Below are 27,335 nucleotides of genomic sequence, written 5' to 3' on the forward strand. Positions count from 1 at the left end.
GGATGGTCTGAGCGTGCTGCTACGCTTGCTGTTTAGCTTATGTGATTTTTCTCATTTAGGACTGAAGTTTGATCTTGGTGAAGTTAAGGAAGAAGTGCCTTTCTGTTGATGTTTGTTTTGCAGACTACAATATTTTGAAAGGCACATCTGGTGACTAATTTGTGCTTCTTAACACTAGTAGTATGTGTGTATAATTTTGTTTTAAGTGTCTTGATGAGTGCTGAGAATATGAGCTTTCTGGAAAAAAAGAAAAAAATGTTGATGAAATGGTGTGCCCAGTATAAAAATGAACAAATCAGTGAAGTGGTAATACAACATGTACTATTGGGAGCAGTGCGTACTATGCATGCATGTCTGTGAGCTATGAGCGCATCCATCGGATGTGACCTACATGCACTGGACCTATACTATTTGTCTTATATTAATGTTTGTCACTATGGCCCGAGTGCCATGATTTCATATCTAAACCTATTATGCTTTTATTAATATATTTGAGTTCTTGATCCTATCTGCAAATTATATGCATTTGTTATTGTTCTGATCTATAGTCCCCAAGATGACAATAACTGGGATACTCTTCGGGGATGCCCGAAATTTGAGGAGCTCATGTATTCATTATGTGTTAAACCTTTATTCTGGTTCTCTATTAAAAGGAATGCTCTAATTCCCCTTAGGTTCCATTAAGACTCCCCTGCCACGGGATGTTAGGACAACAGTTGTTATGCAAGTTCTTATTAAAACACATATGGCTATATATGGAACACATGCCTACATCTGATCGATGACTTGGAGTTATTGTGTATCACTCTAAGTTGTGACTGTTGTCACATAATGAGTGTCATCCAAATATCCATTGCTAGTCCATCCCTACGCTTTACTCGTATCGTCCTTGCTAAGTTACTACTGTTGCTATTATTTCAATTGCTACAAAATTGCTAGTGTTACCGTTAGTATTATTATTGCTACTGTTACCACTGCTATCAAAACTATCATATTACCGTGCTACAAATATTTTGCTGCAAACAAACAACTACTTAGGTGTGGTTGAATAGACAACTCAACTGCTTCTTTGGCTCCCTTTATGTCGAATGAAATACTATTCTCGAAGACTGTTGCGATCCGACATATTTATGGGTAATCACAGTTAAACAAACATTTCCTAAAGTTTAAATCTTTTTACCGCGGCAAACATTCGCATCAAGGTGGGCTTGCCTGATACATGATATATTAGGCCAACTCCATCGCACGACACGAAATGGATGTCCATTTTTGTTCGTATTATATTCATTTGGGTCGTGAAAACAGACGTTTGTGTCCGGTTATAGCTCAGAGGGAGTTTGTGCTCCCAAGGCAGCCTACCCATTTGAAGCGGCCATATCTGTTTTTGTAAATAATAAATAGATAAAATAGCAGAGATGCATCGGAGCTGCCCGCGCGCCCGCCTACAGCTGCGCCCACATAGGTCACCCGATGGCGAGGCCTCCGCGTGCCCGCGCTCCACTCCGACTCCGGGCGCACCTGCTCCCGCGCCTTGCCATGCCCTCGCTGAGCATCACTGCCATGCCACAGCACCATTCACCGTGCCCACAAGGGCGCGCATGCCCCGTGCGCTCACTCGCCCCGCGCCGCCACGCCCCTCGCGCTCCGCCTCGTCGTAGCTCCATGCGCTGTGCCAACACCTCGCAGCCGCCTCCACGCAGGCAAGGGTGAGCATCTGACCTGCTCCCGAGCAGCATCGGGTGAGCAACTACGTCACAGCTCACCAGCATGGAAGGCCGAGAGTCAGTGGCGACTACCAGCCACACCGTCCAGCTCCGGCGCGTGCTCTAGCATGAGTTGCTGCGGTACTCATGGTGGGCTAGGGGAGAGAAAAGAGGAGAGATGGTGACAGGTGAGCCAGGCACGAACACAGCTGGACGAAGAGGACGCGTAGAAAATCAGGTTTGTGTCCATTCCGACCCAAATTGTGAGCAAATTTGACATAAAGATAGGGCCGAGTAGACACAAAACAGACAAAAAAATGAGATGAGTCTGCGTTGGATCGCATGAGCCCAATGGAAGACCGAGAGTCAGTGGTGACCACCTGCCATGCCGTCCAGCTCCGGCGCGTGCTCTAGCATGAGTTGCTGCGCGGTACTCCTGCTCCCTCGTGAGGTGATGAGATGAAGGGATGGTGGGCCAGGGAGAGAAAAGAGGAGAGAGGGTGACAGGTGAGCCAGGCACGGACACAGCTGGACGAAGAGGACGCCTCGAACATTAGGTTTGTGTCCGTTTCGACCAAAATGGTGAGCAAATTTGACATAAACATAGGGTCAAATAGACACAAAACAGACAAAAAATGAGATGAGTCTGTGCGTTGAGTCGCACTTTTGGTTGACATGAGCCGAAACAGACAAATGCAGACGAAATGCGTCCACGGATGGCGTTGGCCTTATCTCTACTTCTCTACTCCTATAAAAACCTGAGTTGGTGGTGATGGTGTGTCTGCCATCCAACCATTTCGACCGTCCGATCTACATCTAACGCATATGAATCAGCTGCGAAACTTTTTACAAAAAGGCCCCTGCCACTCCAGTCACTCCCAATCTGGAACCCCATCGTGGCTTCTGTCTCTCCCGATCTGGAACCCTCTCGTGGCTTCATCTCTCCCCATCCCCTCTGGCTAGCCATGGAACCCCGGTCTGCCGCAGTGGCCGGCGCCGGCGTAGTCTGCCCCAGTGACTCGCATGTCTCCTCTCTGCCTCTGCAGCCCCTCGCTCACCCCCCCCCCCCCCCCCCCCCAATCCGGGTCATCCCGTCTCCTTTCAGCATTGTAAAAGGAGCACGAGGTCAAGGGGGGGCAAGCGCTGAGCGGCTGGAGGCTGATGCCTGACAGGACACCATGCACTAGGGACAATCTTTGCTCGTTTTCGACCAGGTGCTACCTCAAACTAACGCCTACTCTGAGCCCACATTCGCTAGCTACAGCCATGGCCAACCATTGCCCACAATGGCTTAGGCTGATGCCTGATGGGACACCATGCTTAGACGAGGAGTGCACGCCGTGGAAGTAATCTGTTCTACGGTTCCACCCTGAACGGCAGCGGGCTTCCGAGATATTCGCCTATCGAGGTAAATATTGTTCTACTTCTTCGATGTTACTTGATGCATGCTAGGTGCTTGACAAAATGACAGAGTGTGTATATCGTCATACATGTATTTAGTATTAGCCGTTGATAGATGCAGCTTCTTGGAACTGTTGAAAATTGGCCTCCGGTGAAGAATAACAGTGCGCTGAATATCTCAACTATGTATCAGGTACCACACATGTTTTGTCTGTCCATTTCTATGCCATTATGTTTCTTCTGGCTTTGGTTGCTTTGTTAGTGAATGGGCGGTGAGGGGTTTACTCTTAGAACTTCTAAATTTTAGTTCAAATCATGACCTGAAGTTTGGACATTTCACAAACTTGTTTTTAGCTTGCATCCAATGATTCCGAATATGAAGTTTCTGAGCCTAATTAAGTGTTTGCATCTTAAAATACACCCACCTTAGTTTTTAAATTGCAGCAAAAAAATTATAAAATACATGTTGCACATTGAGTGTTGGAAATTAAAGTGAAGGTATTGACTTACATGTTAAATACTTGACATACTTTTCGTGAACTTGCATTGACTTTATAGATTCTAATTTTTGTTATTAACTTGGAAAGTCTTATTACTTCAGGTCTTGAATCCCTACATGGTATTCCTATCCTGGTAAACAAGTACTTAAGAACAATTTTTGGCCAATGTTAACTTTTTTTGGCTCATGGTTCAACATGTTTCCAAATCAGATATGGAAGACAAGTACTCCAACCGCTGATGAAAGTGGCCCAGAAGCACACATAATGACGGATGTGGTTTTGATTTATAGAGCACTTGAGTATCAAATGAGATGAAGATTCAGTTCTCTAATTTCTGTCTTGGTTCAGTTTTTTCATCATTTCTACTCAAGGTGGCGAAGGGTTTCCTTGTGATCGGCGCGGCACCAATCTTCTGGGTGTTATGGAAGACCAAGAATAAATCCTGCTTTAGATGTGTTCGTCCTGGAGATCCAACCACTGTAGTTTTTTATGTTTGTCAGTTCTTAACATCTTGGGCAACCTTTGCAGAAAGCGGCTCTTTAAGGACTGCTGCGACAGCGATCCGGTAAGCTGGCGATGGTGGTGTAGGAAGTGTATGGGCGTCGACATAGCTGGAACCAATAAATTGTCGTCCTCCTTTTTGTGCCCTCCTGTGTTAGCCTATTTGGGATTCTAATATCCGAAGAAAGATATCGATATTTATTACACAAAAGGATGACCCGACACAGGTCAATTTAAGCACACTACATAGTAAAATAAACTATTTTTGATGTTCCGTGCAACGCACGGGCATCTTACTAGCACTGTATGATTCACGAGCGCAACTACCGACCCGACACAAACAGACTGGCCAGCAAACACAGTCCTTGAGATGGCATGTAGCTATATATAAACTAAGTTTGTGTCATCAGCATATTCAGCAGAGATGATGCCCTTTTAGCGTCACGAGGCCCCTTTGGAACTTAGCAGAGGAGTCTATATATATACGGCATCCACTCGCTGGAATAATGGACCACCAAACACTACTAAATCAGTCACTTGTGTAAGCATCACCATATGCAACCATATATTATGCTGATGGCCAATTACCAAAACGGGAGTAACTAATTTCTCTGTCTAGCTAGCTAGCATGCTTGTTTTTGTTCCCATCTGCCTCCGCACACCAACGGATCGGCCACTCGGAATCCACACTCGTCTATATATACATCGCCTTCGACTGTTCGTTTATTCATCTCCAATTCCTTGAGAAGTAAGATCGATCGAGTAGAAGAGAAGTAGAACTGGTAGCTAAGCTAGGAGAGATGGTGGCAATGGAATGGAAGGAGCTGTGGGTGCGTGGGCATGGTGGCTGGGCCTCCTGTTCGGCGCCGTCCCGCTGCTCTGCCTTGCCCTGTGGCACTCCACCGACACATGGCACTGCGCTGTCTTTGCTCTCAGATACCGCGCCCGTGGGAGCAATGGCATCCGGCAGCGCCTCCCGCCGGGCCACATGGGGGTCCCCTTTCTCGGCGAGACGCTCTCGCTGCTCTGGTACTTCAAGCTGGCCCGCCGCCCGGACGACTTCATCGGTGCAAAGAAGAGCGCGTACGGCAGCGGGGCGGGCATGTACAGGACGCACCTGTTCGGCTCCCCCAGCAACATCGCCTGCTCGCCGGCGGCCAACAAGTTCGTGCTCCAGTCCGCCGAATGCTTCGGCATCAAATACCCGGTGCCGGAGCTCATCGGCACCACGTCTGTGGCGAACATGAACGGCGCCAGCCACGCCAGGCTCCGCGGGTTCATCCTCGCCGCCATCAACCGGCCCAGCTCGCTCTAGACCATCGCCACCGTCGTGCAGCCTCGCGTCGTGGCCGCGCTGCGAGACTGGGCGGATAAGGGTACCATTGTGGCCGCCAAGGAGATAAAAAAGGTAATCAACTGATAAATTGAATCATGCATGTGTGTTGTTTCAAATCACAATACTTTATTAAGAGTTGGCAAAACATAGTTGGCTGCTTTTTTTTCTCTACTGTATCAAGGGTTATGAAATGTCGGTCAAATCACTTTTTTCTCAAAAGTTTCACACGTGTGGCCAAAGTTGTCATCCGAAAGGAAAAATATATTAAAATTAGCTATCCAAAAGAAGGTTGTCACACTTGACAATTAAAGTTGCCATCCTCGCATCATTATACTTGCCATGAAAACATTTGGTGCTGCCATGTGTTCACATCACGGCTGTGACACTTATGATAGTGTCTTTTTTCGATTTCGTATCTATTGCAGTTGTATTGCTTTTATGCAGTTGTACGTTTTTTTATGCAATCGCACATTGTTATTTTTGCTGCAGTTGCACTTCCTCTTTCATTTTGAGAAAGGTGTGGCAGCTCCCGGGTGTAGGTGCACCCGCATGAACAGTACACTTAAAAAAAAGATGAAACAAAGTCGAAAAAATCTGAATTCTTTTGACATCAAACTAAATCAAAAGTTTTAGCTTTCTGCAAAATTTCGTGATCAAATAACATTCGAGAAGCCCTCAGCAAAAACAAAAACAAAATCACTCCTGAAAAGTAAACAAAACTTTGAGCACAGATTTTGTTACTTTTGCTGAGGACTCCTCAAATGTTATTTGGTCACGAAATTTTGCAAGAAGCGAAAACTTTTGATCTAGTTTGATGTCCCAAAATTTCAGATTTTTTCAATTTTGTTTTGTATTTTTTTCAAGTGTGCTGTTCATGCGGGTGTAGGTGCACCGGGGAGTAGAAAATCCAGTCTCTTTAATTTTCTTGTTGTTGTTGAAATTGCACTTTTTTGTGCAATTCTACTCCATTTTCTAGTTTAAATTGAACGTTTGTCTGTGCCATAACTTTTTTGTTTGTGTAATTGTACTTCCAAGAGGAGTGCAAAAACTGGCTGGAAATCACCATGGGCTACAAATATGTTCTATTGTGTTCAAATTTTTAATTCATTGTCGAAAACTAGTGCTAACTAGAAGAACACCCGTGCGTTGTAACGGGGCCACATTAACTTTAAGAGTTCAATATTAATATTCTCATATATATCAAGTGACATTGGCGACCTTTTTTACTATCAAATCCTCACACACACACTCTCCCTCCCTCTTCCTCACTCTCTCTCCCCCTCTCCCTCTCTAACACACATCAAGATGGCAATGGGGCCCCGAAACCCGCTTCCCCGCGGGTTTTTACCCTATTAGGGGACGGGGATGAGCGTCTTTTCATCCCCGCGGGGCCGTTGTTGGGCACATTATACAACCCGACATGTTTCGTGGGTTTGCACCCATTTCGGTAGTCCCCGAACCCGAAACCCGGCAAACCCGACAAAATACATTTTTTTACCAAGCACTGATCCTACGCGGCCCAACCCAAAGCTACCGAGCCCCCCACCCCAACATTGAAGGCCAAACCAACCCCTCGCTGGGTGGCCAGTATCGCTTGCGCCGTCTCGTTTGTGCTCGTGATTTGTGAACCAAGAATTCTATTTTAGAACTTGTGTAATTGCACATGTTGTTGAACCATGTATGGCTGAAATATGATCATCCTTGTTGCTGTAATCTGATCATCGTTGTTGCTGAAATGTGGTATAATGTTGTTGAAATACATTCCATATAGCTGTTGAACCATCTACTATTGTTTTTTGTTGAAATTTCCTCAAGTTATGCTGTTGAAATGTGCTTGTTTTGCTGCTGAAATGTTATTCTTTGTTGCCACTATGTTTGTCTAAATATTTTGATTTTCTCGTGGGTTCCCCGTGGATTCCCCGAAACCCGATGGGTTTAGGGGACGGGCGGAAAACTATCCCCGCGCACGGTGATGGGGACGGGGACGGGTTTACGATTTTCTTGTGGGGATGGGTTTGGGAAGGCAAAACCCGATGGGTTTCGTCCCCGTTGCCATCTTGAAACACACACACATATCCATCTTATTGGGTAAGGGACCATAATCCACCTATTTCGCACACACACACACGCTAGTGCATAACAATATGGATTATGTGTATTATATTTGCCACCACAACTGAGAGAATTAATTTCATATAAATCGGCCAGCCACAGCTCCAAGAATACGCGGAGGAGGTGGCCCGGGTCGGCGTCGGCGCCGTCCGGCGCAGGCCACCGGCCCGTTTCCAAGTGCGTCTGCGCGCCGACCACCCACGCCGGATCCTTCAAGTGCCGCTTCCACCGCACCAACTCCTAAGGTCACGGCCACGGCCAGAGCCAGGGAAGCCGCCCTTCTTCGCCCCCTTCACCGGCCGCGGCCAACACGGTGCCGCGGCACCCGGCCTCGCCGTCCTCGTCCTCTGGCACCGTCGCGACCCAGTGACGCAGCCCAAGCATCGGCCTCGAGAATCAAGAACGCTCGACAACGGAAAGGAAAGGGAAGATCATATACATGTCATAAAAAAGGGAGTTTATTTACTGCTCCCTCGATGTATTGTTTCCTTTGTTTGGAGATTGATTACCATCCGTAAGTTAAGGTAAGGTTAATGTGATTGAGCGATTTTTCTGAAAATCAAATGTTTGTTTTCTAATTAATATGATTGAGTGATTTAAGGTAAGGTTAATTAATTTAGATTTGATCTTTGGAGATTGTTCGTGATTTATTCTACATTACTAAATAACTTGCGCCAATATGAAAAATTATGATATGTTCAGATTTCTTTCGTTGTGTGAGAGGGTGACGGGAAAATAAACCGATGAAGTGGGGGGAGGGGACGAAAAAAAAATCTACGAAAAAACCTGCGAAGTTGGGAGGAGGTACCAAAAAACCATGGAAGGTGGGACGAAAAAAACCTGGAAACAAGACTACCAACTGCTCCATTAGGAGTAGAGATATTCTCATACATATCAAGTGACATTGGTGACCTTTTTACCATCAAATCCTCACACACACACACTCTCCCTCCCTCTTCCTCACTCTCTCTCCCCCTCTCCCTCCCTAACACACACACGCACACATATCCATTTTATTGGGTATGGGACCATAATTCATCTATTTCACACACACACACACACACACTAGTGCATAACAATATGGATTATGTGTATTATATTTGCCACCACAACTGAGGGAATTAATTTCATGTAAATCGGCCAGCCACAACTCCAAGAATACATCGAGGAGGTGGCCCGGGTCAGCGTTGGCGCCATCCGGCGCGGGCCACGGGCCCAGTTCCAAGTGCGTATGTGCGCCGGCCACACACGTCGGGTCCTTCAAGTGCCGCTTCCACCGCACCAACTCCCAGGGCTAGGGAAGCCGCCCTTCTTCGCCTCCTTCACCGGCCGCGGCCAACGCGGTGCCGCAGCACCCGGCCTCGCCGTCCTCGTCCTCCGGCACCGTCGCGACCCAGTGACGCAGCCCAAGCATCGGCCTCGAGAATTAGGAACGCTCGACAACGGAGAGGGAAGGGAAGATCATATACATGTCATAAAAAAGGGAGTTTATTTACTGCTCCCTCCATGTATTGTTTCATTTGTTTGGAGATTGATTACCATCCGTGAGTTAAGGTAAGGTTAATGTGATTGAGCGATTTTTCTGAAAATCAAATATTTGTTTTCTAATTAATGTGATTGAGTGATTTAAGGTAAGGTTAATTAATTTAGTGTTGATCTTTAGAGATTGTTCGTGATTGATTCTGCATTACTAAATAACTTGTGCCAGTATGAAAAGTTCCGATCTGTTCAGATTTCTTTCGTTGTGTGAGAGGGTGACGTGAAAATAAACCGATGAAGTGGGGGGAGGGGACGAAAAATAATCTACGAAAAAAACCAGCGAAGGTGGGAGGAGGTACCAAAAAAATCCATAGGAGGTGGGACGAAAAAAAACCTAAAACTGAGACTACCAACTGCTCTATTAGGAGTAGAGATAAAGAGACGAAACCTAGCTGAACATTTTTGCAGAAGAACTGGTTGGGCAAACAATATTATCATAATTAATCCAGTGCAATAATACTAAACTCAAGATTGATTAATCAATGGTTGCAGGTGACTTTTGCCAACATCTGCAAGATGTTCATAAGCATGGAGCCGTCGCCTTTGACAGACAAGATTGATATGTGGTTCGGCAAATTGCTTGATGGTCTACGGGCATTCCCCTTTGATATTCCAGGGGCAGCATCTCACACTGCACGAAAGGTATTTTGTTTGCTCAATTTTTGCCCATATTTCTAAATGTATATGTCTAATTCCACCAAAACAAATACTCCTTCCGTCCCATAATATAAGAGCGTTCTTCACAATACTGGTGTCAACAATGCTCTTATATTATGGGACGGAGGAAGTACTTGTTTGTAAACTAACGATCCTGACCACCCATTCTTTCTCCAAGTTATAGTATGGCTAAAAAATTCTAAACAAAATAAAAAATAAAACCATATATACAAGCAGGTTATAGTATGAATTATGTGCATGTGCATTGTGGTTACAAAATATGACCATGTACTATTTCAGTAAAAATAAAACAAATAACTATATTACCATTTTTATACAGTTCCCATAAATGGCCCTATTTCCAAACAAAAGGTTTGTGTGCATAAAATTCACACACCGTATCCTACATAGGTTATATTATTTGCATTTTAAAGTGAAAATAGACGTGATTTTTTGAATTATAGAACCTATATTCTTTGCGTGATAATCTAAGAGGGCATATGAATGCAGGAACCGGCAAAGCCAGGAACATACCAGGTGTACGGAGGTTGCCCTCGGATCTGCGCAGGCAACATGCTCGCTAGGCTGCAGGTCACCATCATCCTGCATCATCTCTGTGTTGGCTACGAGTGAGTAGAACACTAGCTCTGTTTAGCTTAACTAATTAACTAAGTTAGGATATAAAGAAGATATTGATTTATATTTAATGTATCAGATGGGAGTTGATCAATCCCGATGCACAGATCAATTACCTTCCGCACCCAAGGCCAGTGGATGGCGCAGCCATGACCTTTCGTAAGCTTAGCACCTGATCACACGATCAATTGAATTGTCGTGAAATAAACCAGTCTATTGTACTCATGTGTGTATGTTTGTATTGAGAATGATGTATTATCATATCAGATCTGCAGTTAGCCTGTCTTTTCTTTGAACATGAGGTTGTTGTTCATTATATATGTTTCTTTTCTAAAGGAAATTTGTGCTTATATCTAAATTTTCCAACGGAATGGAGGTTTCCTCAACCATTCTGATTGCAACATATCAAACCATAGCAGTGTTAAAGTACAATAGCAGGATCTATGAGAGATCTAACGTAAGCACACAATGGAAACAAGTTTACACTACCATCACCACCATAGCAACGCATGTACGCAACGTCTCTGATTGCTCGCATTGGTTGTGCTCATACTAATGCACATTGTTTGATTGCATACACTGGACATGATTAAGATAACAACTACACATAACACACTCCATTACACTAGAGAGCCTCGGCGACAGTGGTGGTCGCGGCGCCGCGTACGACACGACGAGCACGGAGGCGCAGGCGAGCGATCTCATCGGTGGTGCATGAACTATATGCTAGTGTCATCGCCACAGAGAAAGTCCGTGTGGAGTAACGAATATGAGGGTGCTGAGGCAGAGGATGATGGAGTAAAAATGCAGTGTGCCCGCCATGGCGGCATCAATGTAGCAGGACGCGGAGGAGGAGGCCGAAGAGAACGACTACGACGACGGCGCCAGTGTAGTAGGACGCGAAGGAGGAGGCCGAAAAGAACGAGGATGACGACGGCGCCAGTGTAGTAGGACGTGGAGGAGTAGGTCGAGAAGAATGACGATGACAACAGCGCCATTATAGTAGGACTTGGGATAGGAGGTTGAGAGGAACGACGTCGACGTTGGCTTCAGTGTAGCATGTATGGGAGCGAGACGGAGAGGAACGACGACAACGCACGTGTAGTAGGACATGGGAGGGGAGGTTGAGAGGAACGATGTCGGCGGTGGCGCTAATGCAACAACATGCGGGAGAGAATGACGATGGCGACAATGCCAGTGTAGTAGGACACAAGCGAGAAGGCCGAGAGGAACGACGCCAGCGATGGCTTAAATGTGGTAGGACATGGGAGAGAATGCAGAGAGGGACGACGACCGCGCGAGTATAGTAGGACATGGGAGAGGAGGTTGAGAAGAACGACGTGGACGGTGGTGCCAGTGCAAAAACACGCGAATCGGGACCAATGCCCCCATTGGTCCCGGTTCTGGACTGAACCGGGACTAATGGGGTTACCCGGCCTGGACCAAAGCCCCCTTTTTTACTACTGGCGGATGTCTTTTTAAGTGGCACTAAAAAATTTAGAACTTTTTCACGTCCAGTCTTTTTGTGAATACTAATTGGATTTGGAGTGAAACTGACCAAGAGGTATGCACGGCCAAGCTTCATAAATTAGCGGACTCACCAACAACATAATAGAAGGTATCACACCCGCATATATTTATCATCTCTTTGTAGTATAATTATGAGCGTACATGCCCTCATGACTACCCGGTTCTTCTTTTAACTAGTAAAACGCCCGTGCGTTGCTACGGGCTATACTATACATAAATGAATCAGACAAATTATTGATATTGAAGCTTATTTCTCTCTCATACACCAACCTCAAGGTCGACGGCAGGTTCCGGCGATCTAGTGTAGCAACATAAAAACTCCACCCCATGACACACCCTTATGTTTTTCTGTCAGACCCTCCCCTTCCGCTCGGTTTTCGCCGTAGTGAGATATTTCTCGCTGGAGCCCTCTCCTTTAAAATGGGATGACGCCCACCTCACCTTCGCCATCGTGGCCTCTCTCCTTCACACCATACTTCCCCACGGAGGGATTGCATTTAGACGTCGAAAAAAATCGATGACGAGGGAGTCATGGAGGAGGGGTAGAGAACGAACCGGTGAAAGCCAAAAAAACCTGCGTACAATGTTCGCTCCGCCTGGGTTATAGAGGAGTCCCCCTGGTAGAGGAGTTTGGGGAGAAGAGGACGGCGACGCGAGGACACGTCAGGAGGATCGCAAGGAAGGCACGCTGGTAGAGGAGATTAGGGAGAAGAGGACGGCAGCGCGAGGACGTCAGGATTATCGTGAGGAGGGCATGCGATGGGAGGATTGCATTCACATACACGTTAATGGGCCAGCCCAATGCTGTGATGTGATGATGTCAAAGGTGGGCGAAAGATAGGAGTGGTGGGATGAGGTGGAGTGAGGCGAGACTACCAACTAAGACATTAGTAGTAGAGATTACTGAGAGTTGGTATAACATACATAATCCTTATGGAAAATGTTAGGCTGAATCTTTGAGTAAGTGAATCTATCTTGTAAATTCCATTGTAGACCATGCATACACATTATTCTCCAGAAGAACTGGTGCAGATTATTTGAAGGAGCTTGATATCCCATAGACCATATCCTCGTGTAGTCTTGCATTGAAAGATATAGGTATGTAAGACAGTTATCTTAGAATGAAATAGATAATTAAATGGAAAAGAGAAGAACTGAAATGAGGTAGAACTTCCAGTAGGGTCACATTTCATTACTCAGACTAACTAAAAGTTTCAGAACCGAGTTCTTGGAGCTCTTTGTCTTTGAGGTCATCATTCTTTATAATCTAAAACGTGAACATTTGGTTGGTAAAGAACATTACGTGTTAAATATGACAATGTTATAGCAAGCCTAATATCAGGACCACCTCTCATGGGCACAATCAACTCCCTAAAACCTCTTTTTTTATCAGATGCATAATGCACATCACTTACCGAGGAAGATTTAAGCCTCTTCAACATAACAATCGGCATCCCTTGTCAAAGTTCATGCCAAAATAACTGCACGTCTAATCATTCTACCCTTTGATTGATAGACTGAAAATAAGTACACAAAAGATAGGAGCTACTCACATTCAAACTTCTGCCACAAGCTCGTTGATGGTCATGCCCCTTCAACATGTTCACACATAGTGCGTCAAAAAATAATATTCCTCCAACCAGCCCGTACAGAATGCCTCAAATTGGCATGATAAAACAAATCCAGATTGCATTGAAATGATAAAAAATGAAAACATCTCAAACCAATATGTATGTAGAACCATGAAATTATATCTTCTGTATCAAAGCGACTATACAACCTTCTAAAAAGCGAAGGAGGACCATACATAATACAATACTCCTTTCCAGCGCTTTATGTCACCCGCCTCCCAATGCATCCCTGGTCATCTCCATGGCCTATAGGAGGTGCTTCACCTAAAGCAGAATTTCGAGATAGGAATCCTTTCTTCACCTACAGCAAAATTTCGAGATCCCAACACTATCAGGCTAATACAAAGATCCATGAGAAGTGTGAACGCACCAACGTCTCCGGGTATTCATGGACCGTACGGGTAATTGATTTGGGAAACGTAGACGGCGATGCTGGCATGGCCGACGGCACATGATGCATCTATAGTGAGACCGGCGGCGGCCAGCAGCACCGTGGTGGCCCAATTCGATAAGCCCGGCGGTCGAGTACATGGAAGGCCAGTAGCCCACGCCCACGATGTTGGCAAAGTAGCTCGGGATGGCAGCGGCGAATCGCTGGGTCACCCGTGTCAGTAACCTCGAGGTGCCGTTGGCGCGAAGGGGAGCATGTTTCCACTGTCGCAGATCTCCCATGCGACATCAATGGTCGACAGCATCGGTCTCTCTCGATGGACCGGATCTTCCCTGTCGCGGTATTCAGGGAGAGGGGGTAGGCAGTGCCAAACAACGGAGGGAGAGGCTTGACCTGGCAGGTTCTTGAGCGGTTTGACAGTTCTTTTTTTTCAACGATAGCTGAATGCCCTTGCGTTGCTATGGGACATCCAAGATATATATATTGATCAATAACCAGAAGGTTATTAATTCTACTTCACAAACTTCAACAATGCATGCACATTTTAATTTTCGATCAAAAAACAAAGGTAACAAACTCCTATAACAGTGGATAAAATACAAGAAATCGGTCTAACTGAAAATACCACGTATATCTTAGAACGTCTATAATATCAATTAAGAAGTCTGCTACAAAACTTACTAACAGGTGGAAAAGGGGCAGCTAGTATCTCTCCAACAAACAAAATCATACCATACAAAATAGATTGCCTGCAGTCAATAAAAAAGTAGTAGGGCATCTGAACAAAAAAATACATAGGGAAAATGGAACATGTCGTTTCGAAGATTACATTAATCTTGTCAATGTTAACCACAATACTGAAGATAGGCCATAATGGCCACATGACCATCTGCACTGTACTGATAACGGAACCGCGTGTCTTCATTGCTATCATTATAGATTAACATATTTAATTATTTCAGCACAAAGGTTCCATAATGTCAGGGTAAATTCAAGAATCTTCACACGCACTTAATAGACCATGTAATAGCATGTTGAAAACTACGCAGGAAAAGCATGGTTCCGAGATACTTAAGTCTTGAGGTCAGTCCAGTCTTACCACGAAAATGAAAAGACCATATGATGTCTGGTGCAACTCCCTATTCATCAGTAGAGAATCCTTCGATTTATTTACATGAAGATTCTTATTGGGCATGGCTGCATCAATCCGAGTATATATATCTGGATGATTGATTCCACACATGTGGAGCAGATATTGGAGATTAGTAAGAGTCTAGCTTATTCCAAACTTTATTTTTTTCCCAGTTCTAGAATTCTAATGGCTGTGAAAGAAGAACACCTTGACCGGAACACAAAATGGCAACAATAAGAAAAAGTTATCACCAGAGCAATGCAGTTAAGAGTTCCGGATACCTTTCAGAAAGAAGTGACATATATTAGCATATTTTATCAGAACAATTCAATCTGCAAATTAGAAAACATGGACATTCCAGTGCATAGTAGTACGAAAAAGGTGGAAAACAAGTGAACTGTGACACAATGTAACAACTGAATCAACAAGGACATGTTAGAATGCGAACATATTGGAGATGAGAATTCCATTGACCTCTTGTTGGATTCTTCAAATCATATCACTGATGGCGCTTCCAGCAGCGAGGCTTCCCCATGGCAAGGCATCTTTCTGGCTATTGTAGCTCTGGAGGATTATGCCATCAGTGGATAATCTACCAGGACCTAAGGCTTCTCCATCCGGCTACGGCTGCAGCCGCGTCCACATCGCCGTGGATGCTCCGCCATATCCGCCTGGACGAGCGCAGGCTCTTCATCACCAACCTCTTGTTTAGCCACAATGCCACGGTGGCCACCAGGCAGCTTGAAGCCACAAACGACATGCTTGAGCACACATCGCAATGTTGGGGGCCACACCCGACAGCGACACCATGCAATGCGTCATGGCGGCGTTCATGGAGGCGTTGGCGCGATGCTAGCTCCCGGCATGGGCTGGCCTGTTCAGGGCACTGCTCCTTGTTGGAAATATGCCCTAGAGGCAATAATAGATTAGTTATTATTATATTTCCTTGTTCATGATAATCGTTTATTATCCATGCTAGAATTGTATTGATAGGAAACTCAGATACATGTGTGGATACATAGACAACACCATGTCCCTAGTAAGCCTCTAGTTGACTAGCTCGTTGATCAATAGATGGTTATGGTTTCCTGACCATGGACATTGGATGTCATTGATAACGGGATCACATCATTAGGAGAATGATGTGATGGACAAGACCCAATCCTAAGCCTAGCACAAGATCGTGTAGTTCGTATGCTAAAGCTTTTCTAATGTCAAGTACCATTTCCTTAGACCATGAGATTGTGCAACTCCCGGATACCGTAGGCATACTTTGGGTGTGCCAAACGTCACAACGTTACTGGGTGGATATAAAGGTGCACTACGGATATCTCCGAAAGTGTCTGTTGGGTTGGCATGAATCGAGACTGGGATTTGTCACTCCGTATGACGGAGAGGTATCTCTGGGCCCACTCGGTAGGACATCATCATAATGTGCACAATGTGATAAAGGAGTTGATCACGGGATGATGTGTTACGGAATGAGTAAAGAGACTTGCCGGTAACGAGATTGAACAAGGTATCGAGATACCGACGATCGAATCTCGGGCAAGTACTATACCGGTAGACAAAGGGAATTGAATACGGGATTGATTGAATCCTTGACATCGTGGTTCATCCGATGAGATCATCGTGGAACATGTGGGAGCCAATATGGGTATCCAGATCCCGCTATTGGTTATTGGCCGGAGAGGTGTCTCGGTCATGTCTGCATGGTTTTCGAACCCGTAGGGTCTACACACTTAAGGTTCGGTGACGCTAGAGTTGTTATGGGAAATAGTATGTGGTTACCGAAGGTAGTTCCGAGTCCCGGATGAGATCCCGGACGTCACGAGGAGTTTCGGAATGGTCCGGCGGTGAAGATCGATATATTGGACGAAGGGTATTGGAGTCCGGAAGTGTTCCGGAGGTACCAGGCTATGGCCAGCATGACCGAAAGGTGTTTCGGGAGCCCCGGCAAGTGTTGGAGGGCCTCGTGGGCCAAAGGGGAAGGGGCAAACCAGCCCACTAAGGGTTGGTGCGCCCCCCACACCCTTTCCCATGTTACTTGGAGAGGTTGGGGCGCCTCCACCTGGCTTGGGAGGCAAGCCTCCACCTGCTTGGCTTGGGGGGCAAGTCTCCCTAGGATTTTCCCTAGGGAGATCCAATCTGCCTAGCCGCCGCCCCCTAGGGGAAACCCTAGGGAGCCTCCCCCTCTCCCCTTGCCCCTATATATAGTGGAGGGGTGGGAGGGCAGCCGTGACCTCTTCCCTGGCGCAGCCCTCCCTCCTCCTACCTTCTCCTCCTCCTCCATGGTGCTTGGCGAAGCCCTGCCGGAGAACCACGAGCTCCACCACCACCACGCCGTCGTGCTGATGAAGCTCTTCCTCAACCTCTCCCTCTCTCCTTGCTGGATCAAGGCATGGGAGACGTCACCGGGCTGTACGTGTGTTGAACGCGGAGGTGCCGTCCGTTCAGCACTAGGATCTCCGGTGATTTGGATCACGACGAGTACGACTCCTTCAACCCCGTTCTCTTGAACGCTTCCGCTTAGCGATCTACAAGGGTATGTAGATGCACTCTCCTTCCCCTCGTTGCTGGTCTGTCCATAGATACATCTTGGCGACACGTAGGAAAATTTTGAATTTCTGCTACATTCACCAACAGTGGCATCATGAGCTAGGTCTATTGCGTAGATTCTATGGACGAGTAGAACACAAAGTAGTTGTGGGCGTTGATTTTGTTCAATATACTTACCGTTACTAGTCCAATCTTGATTCGGCGGCATTGTGGGATGAAGCGGCCCGGACCAACCTTACACGTACGCTTACGTGAGACCGGTTCCACCGACTAACATGCACTAGTTGCATAAGGTGGCTGGCGGGTGTCTGTCTCTCCCACTTTAGTCGGATCGGATTCGATGAAAAGGGTCCTTATGAAGGGTAAATAGCAATTGGCATATCACGTTGTGGTCTTTGCGTAGGTAAGAAACGTTCTTGCTAGAAATCCATAGCAACCACGTAAAACATGCAAACAACAATTAGAGGACGTCTAACTTGTTTTTGCAGGGTATGCTATGTGATGTGATATGGGCAAAGGATGTGATGAATGATATATGTGATGTATGAGATGATCATGTTCTTGTAATAGGAATCACGACTTGCATGTCGATGAGTATGACAACCGGCAGGAGCCATAGGAGTTGTCTTAATTTATTTATGACCTGGGTGTCAACATAAACGTCATGTAATTACTTTACTTTATTGCTAATCGTTAGCTGTAGTAGTAGAAGTAATAGTTGGCGAGACAACTTCATGAAGACACGATGATGGAGATCATGATGATGGAGATCATGGTGTCATGCCGATGACGATGATGATCATGGAGCCCCGAAGATGGAGATCAAAAGGAGCAATATGATATTGGCCATATCATGTCACTTTTTGATTGCATGTGATGTTTATCATGTTTATACATCTTATTTGCTTAGAACGATGGTAGTAAATAAGATGATCCCTCATTAAAATTTCAAGAAGGTGTTCCCCCCTAACTGTGCACCGTTGCGAAAGTTCGTCGTTTCGAAGCACCACGTGATGATCGGGTGTGATAGATTCTTACATTCGAATACAACGGGTGTTGACGAGCCTAGCATGTACAGACATGGCATCGGAACACATGCAAAACACTTAGGTTGACTTGACGAGCCTAGCATGTACAGACATGGCCTCGGAACACAAGAGACCGAAAGGTCGAGCATGAGTCGTATGGTAGATACGATCAACATGAAGATGTTCACCGAGGTTGACTAGTCCGTCTCACGTGATGATCGGACATGGCCTAGTTGACTCGGATCATGTAATCACTTAGATGACTAGAGGGATGTCTATCTGAGTGGGAGTTCATAAGATGAACTTAATTATCCTGAACATAGTCAAAAGGTCTTCGCAAATTATGTCATAGCTCGCGCTTCAGTTCTACTGTTTAGATATGTTCCTAGAGAAAATTTAATTGAAAGTTGATAGTAGCAATTATGCGGACTAGGTCCGTAAACTGAGGATTGTCCTCATTGCTTCTTAGAAGGCTTATGTCCTTAATGCACCGCTCAGTGTGCTGAACCTCGAACGTCGTCTGTGGATGTTGCGAACATCTGACATACACATTTTGATAACTACGTGATAGTTCAGTTAAACGGTTTAGAGTTGAGGCACCGAAGACGTTTTGAAACATCGCGAAACATATGAGATGTTTCGAGGGCTGAAATTGGGATTTCAGGCTTGTGCCCACGTCAAGAGGTATAAGGCCTCCGACGATTTTCTTAACCTGCAAACTAAGGGAGAAAAGCTCAATTGCTGAGCTTGTGCTCAGATTGTCTGAGTACAACAATCGCTTGAATCGAGTGGGAGTTGATCTTCCAGATGAGATAGTGATGTTTCTCCGAAGTCATTACCACCAAGCTGCTAGAGCTTCGTGATGAACTATAATATATCAGGGACATATATGATGATCCTTGAGATATTCGCGATGTTTGACACCACAAAAGTAGAAATCAAGAAGGAGCATCAATTGTTGATGGTTGGTAAAACCACTAGTTTCAAGAAGGGCAAGGGTAAGAAGGGATACTTCATGAAACGGCAAATCAGCTGCTGCTCTAGTGAAGAAACCCAAGGTTGAACCCAAACCCGAGACTAAGTGCTTCTGTAATAAAGGGAACAGTCACTGAAGCAGAACCACCCTAGATACTTGGTAGATGAGAAGGCTGGCATGGTCGACAGAAGTATATTGGATATGCATTATAATGTGTACTTTACTAGTACTCCTAGTAGCACCAGGTTATTAGATACCGATTCGGTTGCTAAGTGTTAGTAACTCGAAACAAAAGGTTACGGAATAAACGGAGACTAGCTAAAAGGTGAGATGACGATATGTGTTGGAAGTATTTCCAAGGTTGATCAAATATCGTACGCTCCCTCTACCATCGAGATTGGTATTAAAACCTAAATAATTGTTATTTGGTGTTTGCGTTGAACATAGACATGATTGGATTATGTCTATCGCGATACGGTTATTCATTTAAGGAGAATAATGGTTACTCTGTTTATTTGAATAATACCTTCAATGGTCTTGCACCTAAAATGAATGGTTTATTGAATCTCGATCGTAGTGATACACATGTTCATGCCAAAAGATATAAGATAGGAATGATAGTACCACCTACTTGTGGCACTGCCACTTAAGTCATATCGGTATAAAACGCATGAAGAAGCTCCATGTTGATGGATCTTTGGGCTCACTCGTTTTTGAAAAGTTTGAGACATGCGAACCATGTCTATTGGTGTATATGCATGAAGAAACTCCATTCAAATGGACCATTTGGACTCACTTGATTTTGAATCACTTGAGACATGCAAATCATACCACATGGGCAAGATGACTGAAAGCCTCGGTTTCAGTAAAATGGAACTAGAAAGCAACTTGTTGGAAGTAATACATTTTGATGTGTGCAGTCCAATGAGTGCTAAGGCGTGTAGTGGATATCGTTATGTTCTTACTTCACAGATGATTTGAGTAGATGTTGAGTATATTTACTTGATGAGTCACGAGTCTGAATTATTGAAAGGTTCAAGTAATTTCAGGGTGAAGTTGAAAGATCGTCGTGACAAGAGGATAAAAGATCTATGATATGATCATAGAGATGAATATCTTAATTACGAGTTTGGCACAGAATTAAGACATTGTGGAAATTGTTTCACAACTAATACAGCCTGGAACACCATAGTGTGATGGTGTGTCCGAACATCATAACTGCACCCTATTGGATATGATGCATACCATGATGTCTCTTATCGAATTACCACGATAGTTTATGGGTTAGGCATTAGAGACAACCACATTCACTTTAAATAGGGCACCACGTGATTCCGATGAGATGACACCGTATGAACTATGGTTTAGAGAAACCTAAGCTGTCATTTGTTAAAAGGTTTGGGGCTACGACGCTTATGTGAAAAAGTTTCAGGCTGATAAGCTCGAACCCAAAGCGGATGAATGCATCTTCATAGAATACCTAAAACAGTTGGGTATACCTCCTGTCTCAGATCGGAAAGCAATAGGGATTGTTTCTAGAATCGGGTCCTTTCTCGAGAAAAAGTTTCTCTCGAAAGAATTGAGTGGGAGGATGGTGGAGACTTGATGAGGTTATTGAACCGTCACTTCAACTAGTGTATAGCAGGGCACAAAGAGTTGTTCCTGTGGCACCTACACCAATTGAAGTGGAAGCTTATGATAGTGATCATGAGACTTCAGATCAAGTCACTCCCAAACCTCGTAGGACGACAAGGATGCATACTACTTCAGAATGGTACGTAATCCTGTCTTGGAAGTCATGTTGCTAGACAACAATGAACCTACGAGCTATGCAGAAGCGATGGTGGGCCCGGATTCCGATGAATGGCTCGAGGCCATAAAATCCGAGAGAGGATCCATGTATGAAAACAAAGTGTAGACTTTGGTAGAACGGCTCGATGGTCGTGAGGCTGTTGAGTACAGATGGATTTTAAAAGGAAGACGGACAATGATGGTAAGTATCACCATTAAGAAAGCTCGACTTGTCGTTAAGATGTTTTCCGACAAGTTCAAGGAGTTGACTACGATGAGACTTTCTCACTCGTAGCGATGCTAAGAGTCTGTTGGAATTATATTAGCTATTACTGCATTATTTATGAAATCTTGCAGATAGGATGTCAAAACATTGTTTCCTCGACGTTTTTTTGAGGAAAGGTTGTACAACCGGAAGGTTTTGTCAATCCTGAAAGATGCTAATAAGTATGCAAAGCTCTAGCAATCCTTCTAAGGACTGGAGTAAGCATCTCGGAGTTGGAATATACGCTTTGATGATGATCAAAGGTTTTGGGTTTATACAAAGTTTATGAGAAACTTGTATTTCCAAAGAAGTGAGTGGGAGCACTATAGAATTTCCGATGAGTATATGTTGTTAACATATTGTTGATCGGAAATGATGTAGAATTTCTGGAAAGCATGCAGAGTTATTTGAAAAGTGTTTTTCAATGGAAAACCTGGATTAAGCTACTTGAGTATTGAGCATTAAGATCTATAAGCATAGATCAAAACGCTCAATAGTACTTTCAAATGAGCACATACCTTGACATGATCTTGAAGGTGTTCAAGATGGATCAGTCAAAGAAGGAGTTCTTGCCTGAGTTGTAAGGTATGAAGTTAAAGCTCGACCACGGCAGAAGAAAGAGGAAGGACGAAGGTCATCCCCTGTGCTTTTGTCATAGGCTCTATACGGTATGCCATGCTGAGTATCGCACCTGATGTGTGCCTTGCCACATGTCTGGCAAGAGGGTACAAAGGTGATCTAGAAGTAGATCACAAGATAGCGGTCAAAATTATCCTTAGAGGAATAAGGATATGTTTCTCGGTTATGGAGGTGATAAAGAGTTCGATGTAAAGAGTTACGTCGATGCAAGCTTAACATCTATCCGGATAGCTCTGAGTAGAGATACCGGATACGTATAATGGAGCAACAATTTGGAATAACTCCAAGTAGAAAAGTTATTTGAAATGGCTCCAAATATAGCGTAGAGATTTGCGAAGTACATACGGATCTGAATGTTGCAGACCCGTTGACTAAAACCTCTCTCACAAGCAACATGATCAAACCCAGAACTCATTGAGTGTTAATCACATAGTGATGTGAACTAGATTATTGACTCTAGTAAACTCTTTGGATGTTCGTCACATGGCGATGTGACCTGTGAGTGTTAATCACATGGCGATGTGAACTAGATTATTGACTCTAGTGCAAGTGGGAGACTGTTGGAAATACGCCCTAGAGGCAATAATAAATTAGTTATTATTATATTTCCTTGTTCATGATAATCGTTTTTTATCCATGCTAGAATTGTATTGATAGGAAACTCAGATACATGTGTGGATACATAGACAACACCATGTCCCTAGTAAGCCTCTAGTTGACTAGCTCGTTGATCAATAGATGGTTATGGTTTCCTGACCATGGACATTGGATGTCAATGATAACGGGATCACATCATTAGGAGAATGATGTGATGGACAAGACCCAATCCTAAGCCTAGCACAAGATCGTGTAGTTCGTATGCTAAAGCTTTTCTAATGTCAAGTATCATTTCCTTAGACCATGAGATTGTGAAACTCCCGGATACCGTAGGCATACTTTGGGTGTGCCAAACGTCACAACGTTACTGGGTGGCTATAAAGGTGCACTACGGGTATCTCCGAAAGTGTCTGTTGGGTTGGCATGAATCGAGACTGGGATTTGTCACTCCGTGTGACGGAGAGGTATCTCTGGGCCCACTCGGTAGGACATCATCATAATGTGCACAATGTGATAAAGGAGTTGATCACGGGATGATGTGTTACGGAACGAGTAAAGAGACTTGCCGGTAACGAGATTGAACAAGGTATCGAGATACCGACGATCGAATCTCGGGCAAGTACTATACCGGTAGACAAAGGGAATTGAATACGGGATTGATTGAATCCTTGACATCGTGGTTCATCCGATGAGATCATCGTGGAACATGTGGGAGCCACTATGGGTATCCAGATCCCGCTATTGGTTATTGGCCGGAGAGGTGTCTCGGTCATGTCTGCATGGTTTTCGAACCCGTAGGGTCTGCACACTTAAGGTTCGGTGACGCTAGAGTTGTTATGGGAAATAGTATGTGGTTACTGAAGGTAGTTCCGAGTCCCGGATGAGATCCTGGACGTCACGAGGAGTTCCGGAATGGTCCGGCGGTGAAGATCGATATATTGGACGAAGGGTATTGGAGTCCGGAAGTGTTCCGGAGGTACCAGGCTATGGCCAGCATGACCGAAAGGTGTTTCGGGAGCCTCGGCAAGTGTTGGAGGGCCTCGTGGGCCAAAGGGGAAGGGGCAAACCAGCTCACTAAGGGTTGGTGCGCCCCCCACACCCTTTCCCACGTTACTTGGAGAGGTTGGGGCGCCTCCACCTGGCTTGGGAGGCAAGCCTCCACCTGCTTGGCTTGGGGGGCAAGTCTCCCTAGGATTTTCCCTAGGGAGATCCAATCTGCCTAGCCGCCGCCCCCTAGGGGAAACCCTAGGGCTCCTCCCCCTCTCCCCTTGCCCCTATATATACTGGAGGGGTGGGAGGGCAGCCGTGACCTCTTCCCTGGCGCAGCCCTCCCTCCTCCTACCTTCTCCTCCTCCTTCATGGTGCTTGGCGAAGCCCTGTCGGAGAACCACGAGCTCCACCACCACCACGCCGTCATGCTGATGGAGCTCTTCCTCAACCTCTCCCTCTCTCCTTGCTGGATCAAGGCATGGGAGACGTCACCGGGCTGTACGTGTGTTGAACGCAGAGGTGCCGTCCGTTTGGCACTAGGATCTCTGGTGATTTGGATCACGACGAGTACGACTCCTTCAACCCCGTTCTCTTGAACGCTTCCGCTTAGCGATCTACAAGGGTATGTAGATGCACTCTTCTTCCCCTCGTTGCTGGTCTCTCCATAGATAGATCTTGGCGACACGTAGGAAAATTTTGAATTTCTGCTACGTTCCCCAACACTCCTACCCCGTGCGGCGCCCACGCCACCATCGCACCCTATACCATGCAATCAAATTGGCAGATAGAGTGCAAAATAATGGAACAAAATTGACAGAAAGATGAACAGTGTGCAAGTAGCAACCTCAAAATACGAGGACTACTCGTTTTGAAGTTTCAGAAGAGTTGATCTCAGAAAAATTCAATTGAACGCAAGGCCGAGTAGCAATGTACTCGGATCAGCAGGCTGATTTTTAGATGGTGTAGCTGGCAAATCTTCAAATCTAGTCCCCAAGAAGGAAATCAAGAGCAGATCATGAAGTTAATATACAGAGCTTCCAGAAATCACACTTTCACCAACATCCAAAATGAAGCCTCCACCTGCCAAATGTCCCAAAGGCAGTATGTAAGGCAGCGGAATGGATGATCAAATCATAAAACACAATCTAGTATGCACGTCGGACTGGATCTCAGAGAGCCTCTGCTTCATCTTGTCTGCTTAGATCTCACCATGTAAGACGAAACTAACAACAACGAATAGAAATAGGCACGAGAAGAGAGGGTGGCGATCTTGGCGAAGGCCTCGCAGACGTAGAGTCGCAGTACTGGCGCTCGTAGCTCTGGGACACCTCGATGCTTATGATTGCTCCTCTTGATCGCCTTTCATGGCATGTATTAAAGATAAATGGTAGCTAACCAGACCTGGCCGCTGCCACCGCCGAGAGGAGGTTGAGTAGTCAGCCATTTGCGTAGGTGAAAGCTGCTATGTACGTCCTTGATCCATCGCCCGCCATCCAGGATCGACCCATGCGCATGAGACAATACTGGGCACGCATCGAAGCAGACTTCATGGCTATGTCCCGGATCCACCGCCCTCTGTCCTGCTTGACCCATCCACAGGAATCAACACCGGACGCACCGGCTCGTCGTCGATGCCAACGAGCTGTTTCATTGCGAGATCAAGGGGCACCGCGGAAGGGCCGCACTGGTGCCTGTGCTATGCGCTACTCGCTAGCGGCGTCAACTGGGAAGGGGCGGCTAGGGTTTGAACAGGTAGGAGGAGACACGACTTGTGTGGATTTTTCGTTGCTTGCGTGCGTGGGTATGACGGTTTTGCTGGTTCTTTCGCCGGATCGCATGGCGGTGGGATCATGTAATTAAGAAGAACGAATCACATTTGGGGTGGAACATACGCAGGGAAAACCAACAGCGCACGGGAGGGAGGCTCGACGAAGGGTTTGACGACGTAAGACGGGAAACAGAACGCTGCGTTTCTTTTAGGTATTACTCCCACCGTTCCTAAATATAGGGTGTATAGTTTTTGGCACGGAAATTAAAGAACGCATATGGAGGGAAAATTTCACAAGTTTTGGGCGAGATTTCACCTGACTAATTGACATGAGAAAATAGAGGAGGTTGCTTGATATAAGGAAATGTAATCAAATCCCTAAAAATAATATCCAAACGAGTGGTGCAACGCAATACACCTTATATTTTGGTTTTTTTCTCAAAAAACTATACACCTTGTATCAAGGAACGGAGGGAGTATTAATTAATAATAATAATAATAATAATAATAATTAGAGAATTAGATATTAGAGATAGAGATTAGAGATTATTTGTTTCCTGAAAATCTATTATTTGTTTCCTAAAGCAAATTGCATTAATGAGAGAGATCCGTTGATTTGGCTAAGGTAGGAAAGAATCTATTATTTGTTTGCTAAATAAAATTGCATTAATGGGAGAGATCCTTTGATTTGGCTAAGGTAGGAAAGAATCTATTATTTGTTTCCTAAAGCAAATTGCATTAATGAGAGAGATTCGTTGATTTGGCTAAGGTAGGAAAGAATCTATTATTTGTTTGGTAAAGCAAATTGCAGAGATCCGTTGATTTGGCTAAGGAGGAAAAAAATCTATTATTTGTTTCCTAAAGCAAATTGCATTAATGAGAGAGATTCGTTGATTTGGCTAAGGTAGCAAAGTTAGATCCGTGATCTTTTGTCATTAGGAAAGTGTTGAAAATAAACTGTACCGGACTACCAACTCCTCCAACAGGTTTTTTTTTCGCTGGTTAATTTTCGTAGGTTTTTTCGCTGGATTGTCTTGGGTGCGATCGGAGGTCAGGCCCTGGAATGCGTGAGGGCGGGTGGGGATTCGGTACGCGGTTTTTTTGGTTCGTGACGGCTCAGTGTGAGATGGGACGAGGTACCAAAGAAAACCATGAGAGATGGGACAAAAAAAATCTGGAAGCGAGACTACCAACTGCTCCATTAGAAGTAGAGATTCCTTTTCTTTCCGAGGCAAGTTCTTTTAATTCCACTTTTAATTCCTTTCCTTCCAAAGGCAAGGCGAACTTTATTCCTTCTTTTGATTCTTTTCCTTCTCCTGAGAGGCAAAAGGCTGAATTTACTCCTTTTATTTTCTTTCCTTCCCGAGGCAAGGCCGGATTTCCTTCTTGTATTCCTTCCTAGGGGCTTTTGCTATGATTGTTGAGGTGTCTTATTAATTTTGGATCACAAAACATACTTCCTCCGTCTAGGTGAGTAAGTCACCTTACAAAATCCAAATTTTCCCAAAACCATAAGGCGTGTAACATTGAATTCTTCTCGATCCCCTCCTAGGCTCATTCACGAGCGCTCTCTTTCCTGCTCGTTTCCCTCCCCTGTCTCGTTCTCCTCCCTGTGGAAACCACTGCATGCATTACGGCTATGCGTTGATTAGG

General features: G+C 45.1%; 1 pseudogene; it reads left to right on the plus strand.

Annotated features, from left to right (window-relative positions):
* Positions 1–4,919: 4,919 nt before the first annotated feature.
* On the plus strand, positions 4,920–10,561 carry LOC125519504 (annotated as a pseudogene).
* The last annotated feature ends 16,774 nt before the right edge of the window (positions 10,562–27,335 follow it).

Source organism: Triticum urartu, chromosome 7 (assembly GCF_003073215.2).
Source record: "Triticum urartu cultivar G1812 chromosome 7, Tu2.1, whole genome shotgun sequence".
NCBI classification, from domain to species: domain Eukaryota; kingdom Viridiplantae; phylum Streptophyta; class Magnoliopsida; order Poales; family Poaceae; genus Triticum; species Triticum urartu.